The sequence below is a fragment of the Zootoca vivipara genome, chromosome 3, assembly GCF_963506605.1.
Source record: "Zootoca vivipara chromosome 3, rZooViv1.1, whole genome shotgun sequence".
Taxonomy (NCBI): Eukaryota; Metazoa; Chordata; class Lepidosauria; order Squamata; family Lacertidae; genus Zootoca; species Zootoca vivipara.
This window is the reverse complement of record NC_083278.1, coordinates 108,800,709-108,809,329: the sequence shown is the minus strand read 5'-3', so window position 1 is coordinate 108,809,329 and position 8,621 is coordinate 108,800,709. Positions and strand designations below refer to the sequence as shown.

Here is an 8,621-nt window from a genome sequence, read left to right as displayed (position 1 = left end):
ACTACATTATAATTTTTCCTAATCTGCAAATGTATGACAACATTTATCTTATTCATGCTCACAATACTAAAAGGCTGGTCTCTATTATTCATCCCGCCCACCACCAGTAAATGAGGGCCTTACACTTGCACTGAAGAAAGACGGTGTTTGTATTTTTAATTTACACTTGACAGCTGTATAAAAGAACCAGTATTGCCAGCTGTACGTAGACTCATTTTCCTGATTTACGGTTTACTGTGGGTGAACAGATTTTGCAGGCTTTTTGCAGGGCTTCAAAACCCTGCCTGACCTGTTTCAACCAAAGATGGTAACTATAAGACAACAGAAATGACTGTCCACTTCATGGGCAACAAAGGCTGTGCCACAACACTTTTTGATACCTTAAAAAAGTGGTTTGTTTCCCATGCAAAGATGGTTACTCTTAACTCAAATTTGATACTCTCATTGGGAGGGGTTGGAGATAGAATTGCTTTGAGGTCTAGATTCTCCATGTGTCTACAGTCGTACCTTGGTTGGCGAACAGAATCCGTTCCGGAAGTCCATTTGACTTCCGAAAACATTCGAAAACCAAGGCACGGCTTCTGATTGGCTGCAGGAGCTTCCTGAACTCAATTGGAAGCCGCGGAAGCCACGTTGGGTGTTCGGCTTCCAAAGAACATTCACAAACGGGAACACTCACTTCCGGGTTTGCGCTGTTCAGGAGCCAAAACGTTTGGTTCGCAAGGCGTTCGTCAACCAAGTTACGACTGTATTCCTGCCTTATATAAAACGTGTCCCTCTAGCTGCGGAAGTGCTTTGCTTCTTTAGCTCTCCAGAACCAAGTACACATTTCCATTGGATGTTTTCCAGGAAAAGTGCGATGGAGATCTGACAATCGGGGCCTCCTTCCGCAGAAATTTCTCAGAGGTGGAAAAAGCACTGGGAAATGTAGTTTGGGCACTGAGCCACCAGGAACCTTCTTGGACGACTTTGATTTGTGTCCATTTTATAGGACACTTCATAGGAGACATTGTAAGACCATGCTGAGTTAGACAAATACACTGTAGCTTGTAAGTTACAACTGGCAGAATTGCTGCAGTTTGTATCTAAGTTCCAAGCTCACTGTGGCAAGTATTAGGTAAGATATATGGGCACTTCAAGATTCTTAATTTTGTTTTAAGTTGAAGGCTGCGATCCTGCTTATGCTTATCCGGAAGCAAGTACTGTAGATGCATTAATGGTCCATAGGTCAGTGATAGGATGCATGCTTTGGCATGCAGAAAGTCCTCCTTTCATTCCCTGGCATCTCCTTTGACTCCAGAGGTGCTGCCAATCAGAGAATGCAATGCTGCCAGTCAGAGTAGGCAATACTAGCCAAGGTGGAGAAATTGTTGTTGTTGTTTCCCCTTTCTACAAGGAGCATTCTCAAGGTGGCTATCATTAAACAGTAACAGAGTGGGCATATGGGAAAGCTGAATACAGCCTGTCATCTGAGTCTTCATGGTTTTCATACACAGGGCATAAATGTTTTCATACACAATTAAAAAAGCAAAAAACAACAACAACCCAACAACCCTCTAAACACAATCAGAGTGCAAAACCTAAATGTTACAGGAACCATCACCAGACTTCCTCCTTAAAAACTACAAATACTAGTCCCAAGATAAGGGAAAGTGTTCAATGAATGCACACATCTCAAATTCTGGTGTGTGGGTGTGTGTGTGTGTGTGTGAGAGAGAGAGAGAGAGAGAGAGAGAGAGAGAGAGAGAGAGAGAGAGAGAGAGAGAGAGAGAATATGTGACACTGTGCACATGTGGGGTCACTCATGGGACTTCTGCTGGATTTTCCATAACCTCACTGAGACATTTTCCAAACACATCAGCAGGGGGGAAGTGACTTTCTCAATTGGTTCCCAGAAGAAAATGGCCAACAATCCCCTCGTTTACTGATCCCGGAAATCAGGGTACAACGATCCGCACATCCGTAAAAATTCAGCTTCAGTAGCATGGATTGGCATGGTGAATGCCTGGGATGTTGCCAGAAAACATTTAAACCACAACCATGACCTCCTTCCCCTCAAAATAATACTCAATCCTTTTTTTTCCAATGAGAAAATGCCACATGAATAGCTCTTGCCATTCAGGGCTATCAATGCTCTCAAACCATAAATTGCATCTATTCCAGTAAGCCATGCTCACCACAGTGGCTAAGGCTGCAAACCCTAACCCCAGCTACCTCGGAGTAAGCCCCATGGAATTCAGCAGGACTTGAATTTGGGGTAGGCATGGCTAGGATTGCAACCCCAGAAAAGCAGCTGCAGACTAGGAAACTCTGAATCTTGCTTCTGACATTAGCTGGCGTCTATCATGTGTCACCCTTTGACAGCTCCTGGGGCTCAAGGGCATTGGCGGGGTCACAGGATTTGACACCTGCCTTGGGTCCTCCCACTCAAACATTCCCCCATCCATGGGATCATTTGGTGGCAGAAGATGAATCCATGCCTAGTATTCTGCCCTTCATTTTAAATTTCCCACAATGCCCCGGAACAATGCTATGTTGGCAATAGAATCATAGAATCATAGAGTTGGAAGAGACCACAAGGGCCATCCAGTCCAACCCCCTGCCAAGCAGGAAACACCATCAAATCATTCTTGACATATGCCTGTCAAGCCTCTGCTTAAAGACCTCCAAAGAAGGAGACTCCACCACATGCCTTGGCAGCAAATTCCACTGCCGAACAGTTCTTACTATCAGGAAGTTCTTCCTAATGTACAGGTGGAATATTATTTCTTGTAGTTTGAATCCATTGCTCCATGTCCACTTCTCTGGAGCAGCAGAAAACAACCTTTCACCCTCTTCTATATGACATCCTTTTATATATTTGAACATGGCTATCTTATCTCCCCTTAACCTTCTCTTCTCCAGGCTAAACATACCCAGCTCCCTAAGCCGTTCCTCATAAGGCATCGTTTCCAGGCCTTTGACCATTTTGGTTGCCCTCCTCTGGACACGTTCCAGCTTGTCAGTATCCTTCTTGAACTGTGGTGCCCAGAACTGGACACAGTACTCCAGGTGAGGTCTGACCAGAGCAGATGTTGGGGCATTATGGGTAAATAAAATGGCAGGTGCCTTTCAGTTGCTGCTACCTTGCCTCCCCTTGATGGTGAGTGGGTGATGTTGATAAGCAAAATTGGGGGAGCCAGCAAGCAGTGATTTGGGCAGGGGGCAGCTGTGAGAAGATAGAAAAGCTAATAGTTGAGATTCCTGCATAGAGGACCTTTAGGGTCCCTTCACACTCTACAATTCTATTATTCTATGATCTACCTTGCAGGGTTGTCAAACAGATCACTGAGATAGCATCTTTGAGGTGCTGTTGCTTTTTCAAATGTGCATCTTTTTTTTTTTTACTTATCAAACGTTTTACTTTGAAAGTTTCCAAACCGTGCCTTCGTCCAAACACGGATTCCAGGATGGTGCACACAAAGATTGCAAATATTAATCCAATATTTAAAACGAAGGATAAAAACAAAATCCACGAAGTCATTTTAACTGTACGTAGAGGACTGAATTAGTCTGCCGAAGTTTAAGTGTTATGTTTCAGGTCTGCATTAAGCAGCTATACGGATAAAATGCAGGATAAAACTTCAGAGCAATACAGGCACAACTCAAGCTCACGTCAATGTCACGAAGGTACTGTTTCTAACCTGCCCCGCACGGCAGCTGGTTTGCATGGTCACCAAGTTGATAACTCTAGTAGTCACGAGGGCCTCTGATGCAGCCCAGGCAAACCCCTTTGTGCCACCATAACTGTTCAGTTAATTTTACGTCATTTACATGTGCATTTGAACCAAGCCTTGAAGCTTTACCTGGTCCCAGTTCAGGCGTCAGCTGATGAGTTTTATGTTTGAATTCTCCCCTGAACAAAAAAGGGGGGGGATTGCATGCAGAAAACCCATGTGTAAGAGACCTTTCAGCCCAGCTTTCTCCCTTCCACCATGCTGAGGCTGTTTGTTTTTAAGTGCAAGCCCAAAGAGGATTTCCCCCTGACACACGAACACACACACAAAAGCCACCATCACTACCAACAGGAACGTGAAGTGGTACAGTCCAGGAAAATCTTTACCGCTTGCTCCAGCTTCACGTTAAAATCTTTCTCTGCTTTGCAAGGACCAAGATCCCTTGCCTGCTTGCTGCCGCCCCTGCTGCCACCATCGCGCACTTGCTTCTCTCACCCTTGAGGCTTCAGAGTACATGCAAGTGTTTTTCTCGGCTGGGGATTTTGCACCTGGTTTCTTACTCAAAACGACAATGGTCCCCCGTGACGCTGTCACACTGATGCCATTTCTTAAAATAAAACCGCAAACAATCTATTGCCTCGGCCACCTTTGAATCCGTGTGGCCATCATTTCCCCACACCGCACAGTGCACCGTTTGTGCTGAGAAGCTACATCTAATTGAGACACATAACACACGGGCTGGAAAAAAACCAATGCTCTATACCAATCAATTTCCAATAGAGAAAGCGTGACAACTGCACTTAAGCCAAAGTGGACTTGCTGAGCCAGACAAAAGATCCGTCTAGCACAGCTCTCTGTGTCCAACAGAGCTCAGTCAAGGGCCACACAGCAGATCACAAGAGAGGGCATGATGGAGCTAGGTCTCCTCTAGCAGTCTAGCTGTTTGACCCTGCTGCCTCATAATTGATGATATACTGCCTTGGAACATGGAAGTTCCAGTCCTAGCTATCATAAAAGAACAACACCACTCAGTCACTTAAACTCACTAATACCTCTAATCCTTTTTTTAAAAATGACCTCTTATATGCATCTCAAAGCACCCTCTGCTTTTTCCATTTCCTGGCACATCCTGTCGATTCGTTCAATATTTATGATGCAGAACAATCTTACCATAAGCCCACGGAGGCCTGAGTAGACGAGTCTGGAGAGGAAGAGGATCCCTATCGCATTTTAATGCAAGGGTAAACAATAAAATTGCAGGGGTTTTAAAAAGAAATTTGTCAGAAGAGAGAGCCAAAACAAAAAAACAACACCCAGTTCACTACATTTTGAAATTACATAAATGGCAGCTGGAATAGCTCAGTCGGTAGAGCACGAAGCTCTTCATCTCAGGGTTGTGGGTTCAAGCTCCACACTGGGCAAAAGATTCCTGCATCGCAGGGGGTTGGACTAGATGACCCCCCCATGGGCCCCTTCCAAGTCTATGATTTTATGAAATGCCATTTGGATATCCAAAGAGCTGTGGTGAATTAGGAAGCTTCAAGTCCCACCACTGCCAGGGACAGACTACATGGCCTTAGGCACTTTCAGCTTCACTCCTTCCATCCGCATTGTGGGGAATATTAGTAATTCTGACTTTTTCCATGGTGGTTGTAAGGATCACAACAAGATAAAGCACAAGAAGCACTTCAAATACTTCAACAGAGCTATGCAGATGTTGCACATTGTTACTCTTTGGCAAGGCTTACCCTGGATAAGGTTTGTCAAAGCTAATAAAAATAAAATGTAGCTGTCAGGGACTCTGTCTATCAGACTTGTCTGCTGTGCTGTAATCTCTCAAGTGTGCCTTCGTGCCTTCTTTTTCCGATACAGAGTTGGCCCAGTTAGCATCCACGGTCTAAATTTGCAAGGAATACACAGAATCCAGTGCCTTTTTATGACGGTGAGTAATTTATGTGATTGCAATAATGTAGGATTTCTGTTCTCCATCCCCCAGCGAAGTCCATAAAACCATCGCCAAAAGCAACACGAGAAACAGGACAAAGCAATTCTTCCAACGATCAGAAAAAAATAGGTACAGCACTAACACCTTTAAACACAACTTGCTAATTTCTTCCTGTTTCTTCCTCTTCAAATAATGCACAGCACCATCAGAAAGAAAAAAATATATACCCTCGTCAAATGGAAAGGAATTGTCTATCCGGATGTTGTTTTCTCTGAGGCGCAGCTATGAGCACGATCTTTTTCAACGTATCCACACACAATCAGTTGCACAATTTTAATTTATTTATTTTTGTGATGTCCCCCAGAGTTTCACGTGAAAGGGCAATGGGCGAAATGACCGTTTCCTCCAGAGCAAAAGGAGGGGTTAAGCGGAACCTGCTATCCTTCCCAATATGGAAGGGCACTTTCACCCACAACGCCCAGCTAGGATTAACTTCTTTGCTTTGGGCTCCTTCCAGCGGCCTGCAGAACAGTCCGGGTGCAAAGGGAAATGCCCAGCCATCGCCTCTCTCCATGCACAACATTCCCCCCCAATGCAACCCCTCCCTTACGGCACTACTTTTTGTAGTATCAGATTAATCTTCCACACAGCTGCAGGCTGGACTCCCATCTGACCGCATTAGATCTGCAGGGCTGCAATCACATTACTCCCCTCTTCATTGCAAGAGACGGGGGGGGGGGGAATGGGGCTGCTGCTGGTGGAATAAGTGGAAATGCCAACAGTTCGTATAGAGATATCTGCATAATATGACAGCTTCTGGCGGAGAGAGGAGGGAGTGGAAAAGGTTTCCAGTGACAAAGCAGTAGCCATCCTGTCCCCTTGGCATTAAGGGGAAGGGGGAGGAAAAACTGGACCTGATTTTCTGCAGGGTGGGGCTGTGGTAATGCCCAAAGGGGGGGAGGGAGGGAGAGATTTTCATGCAAGATGTGTCCCAGAGAGGGAAGAAGGCAGGGAGGGATTCAGGAAGGATGCATTTTGCTGCATTTCTGCCCAGGCACCAAAAAAAGAGAGAGAAATATTTGGGGGGGGGGGGTGTTGGTGGAGAAGTGAAATCATTTAAGACACAAGTCTGATCCAGATTCTTCCCTCAACCTTTGACGCACGCAAGCACACTCATGCTTCTGAAAATAATAAACACCTCCCCAAGGGAGAAATCACAATGGAGGCAGGTGAGGGCGGGGGTGGGGACAGTGAAGGTGGGGGGTGGGGAGTGTCCTCACATCTAATACTGATAGGTAAATCAGTGGGGGAAAGCCGAAAGCGACTTATAAAAATGCATATTATGATCAGGAAGAATAAACGCACGCCCGCCCCCCGCGCGCAATCCGCTTTCCACCTCTGTTCCCCAAGTGGATCCATTTGCACAAACCTGTTGAAGTATGAAGAGGGAGGGAGGGACATGAAGCTTGCCTGACCACCAGTCCCTCTCTTTCAAGCCACTGGGTGCAAAGAGGAGGAGGGCAGCGAAGGAGGGAGACAATGAGGCAGACCAGGGAGCAACCGACCACGCCTGTTTTGCAACCCACGGACCGTTACGCGAACCAGCAAACCGCCCAGGTCGCTCGCCGTGGATGCTGCGCCTCCGCGTCGCCTTTTATTGCGCCGTCTTCGGCTTCGTGTCACCCGCCTCTCCCGGACCTGGATCAACCTCTTATTGGCAATGCCAGACCTCGGCTCCCACCGACCGTCCCGGGGAGGCGCGTCGGGGAAACAGGGCGAGACAGCAAGCGAGGGGGGCTAAGTTAATGATCGTCGCGCCTCTGCTGCTCCTGCAGCAACGCGATGCTGGAAGCGTTTATTCGCAGGAGGAGAGAGGCATCTCGCCCGCCGGGCACCGTGACCCTCGAGGGAGGGCGAGCTCGTCCCTGCGGAAAGGGCTCCACCATCATCCGCAGACGCTGCAGCGCCACCGCGGCCCCTTTCCACGCAGCGCCTCCCCACGACAACAGCCACCCAAACAGAGCCAGGCGCAGATCGACGGCCGAGTGCCAACGTCTCTGGGATCCCCGTGCCCCGATCCACAAGAAGGAGGCAACCCCCGCACCCCACCCCAAATCTATGCTATGCACAAGCCTCTCCCTTCTCGCCCGGTTTGGCAAGCTGAAACGAAATCGCTCACCTCTCCTGGCGAGGGTCGTGGTGCTGGTGGGGAGATGGGGGGCGGGGGTGTCCGATCTCCTTCGCCCTTGTATGCAATGCGGCGCGCTCCCTCTCTCTCGGCAGTGGTGGCGGCGGCGAAGTGCAGGAGGAGGAGGAGGAGGAGGTGGGTGGGTGGGTGGCGATGATGATGGTGGTGGCGGTGATGATGCAGCAAGAGGCAGCAAGAAGCAGCAGCAGCCTCTCTGGCTGGTGCTGGCAGAGAGAAGGAGGGAGGGGGTAAAGAGGGAGGGAGGGGCAGGCTGAGAAGAGAGGAGATCCGAGCAGCAGGCAGCGGCTCCGCGGCGGAGGAGGCTACCAATGGATGGCAGCGGGGCGGCGGGTGGTGTTTAGGGAGGAGGGGGGATTCAAGGGAGTGGACGGTAGGAATCCGCAGCCAGCCGGCCTGCCCGCCCCCTCCGATGCCCGCCCGCACAGCGACAGCTGCACTGATTGAGAGAGGAGAGGAGGGGAAAGGGGGCGGGGACAGAAAGCTCGTACTCCTGCGCGTTCGCGTTCGCACACAAACACATACGGACAGCCCGCGCGCGCTTCGTAATGGAGGCGCGCGCGGCTGCCCAGCGAATAAGGGAGCAGGGAGGGTGAGGGCGCGCGGTGGGGAAGGCGATGGCCGCGGAGTCAGGGCTTTTTCCCCGCTTTCCGCAGCGGATGAGACTTCCACACGCATAAGGCTGCACAAAAGAATGTGTGAGCCCAATGACTCGGAGGAGGACTTCGCGCCCTTGAGCGCATCCTTGGCGCTC

At 48.8% G+C, this 8,621-nt stretch overlaps 1 protein-coding gene across 3 annotated transcripts in view; it reads right to left on the bottom strand.

Moving 5' to 3' along the window:
* Positions 1–8,271, bottom strand: part of SPTBN1 (spectrin beta, non-erythrocytic 1) — a 212,123-nt gene extending 203,852 nt beyond the window's left edge. For 2 of the 3 annotated variants that reach the window (XM_035110961.2, XM_035110965.2), the window contains exon 1: positions 7,841–8,271. The gene's annotated coding sequence lies outside the window, so the exon portion shown is untranslated. Of the gene's footprint in view, positions 1–7,090; positions 7,720–7,840 lie in introns of those variants that run through there. The other variant, XM_035110962.2, reaches the window with a different exon arrangement.
* Between the last annotated feature and the right edge of the window lie 350 nt (positions 8,272–8,621).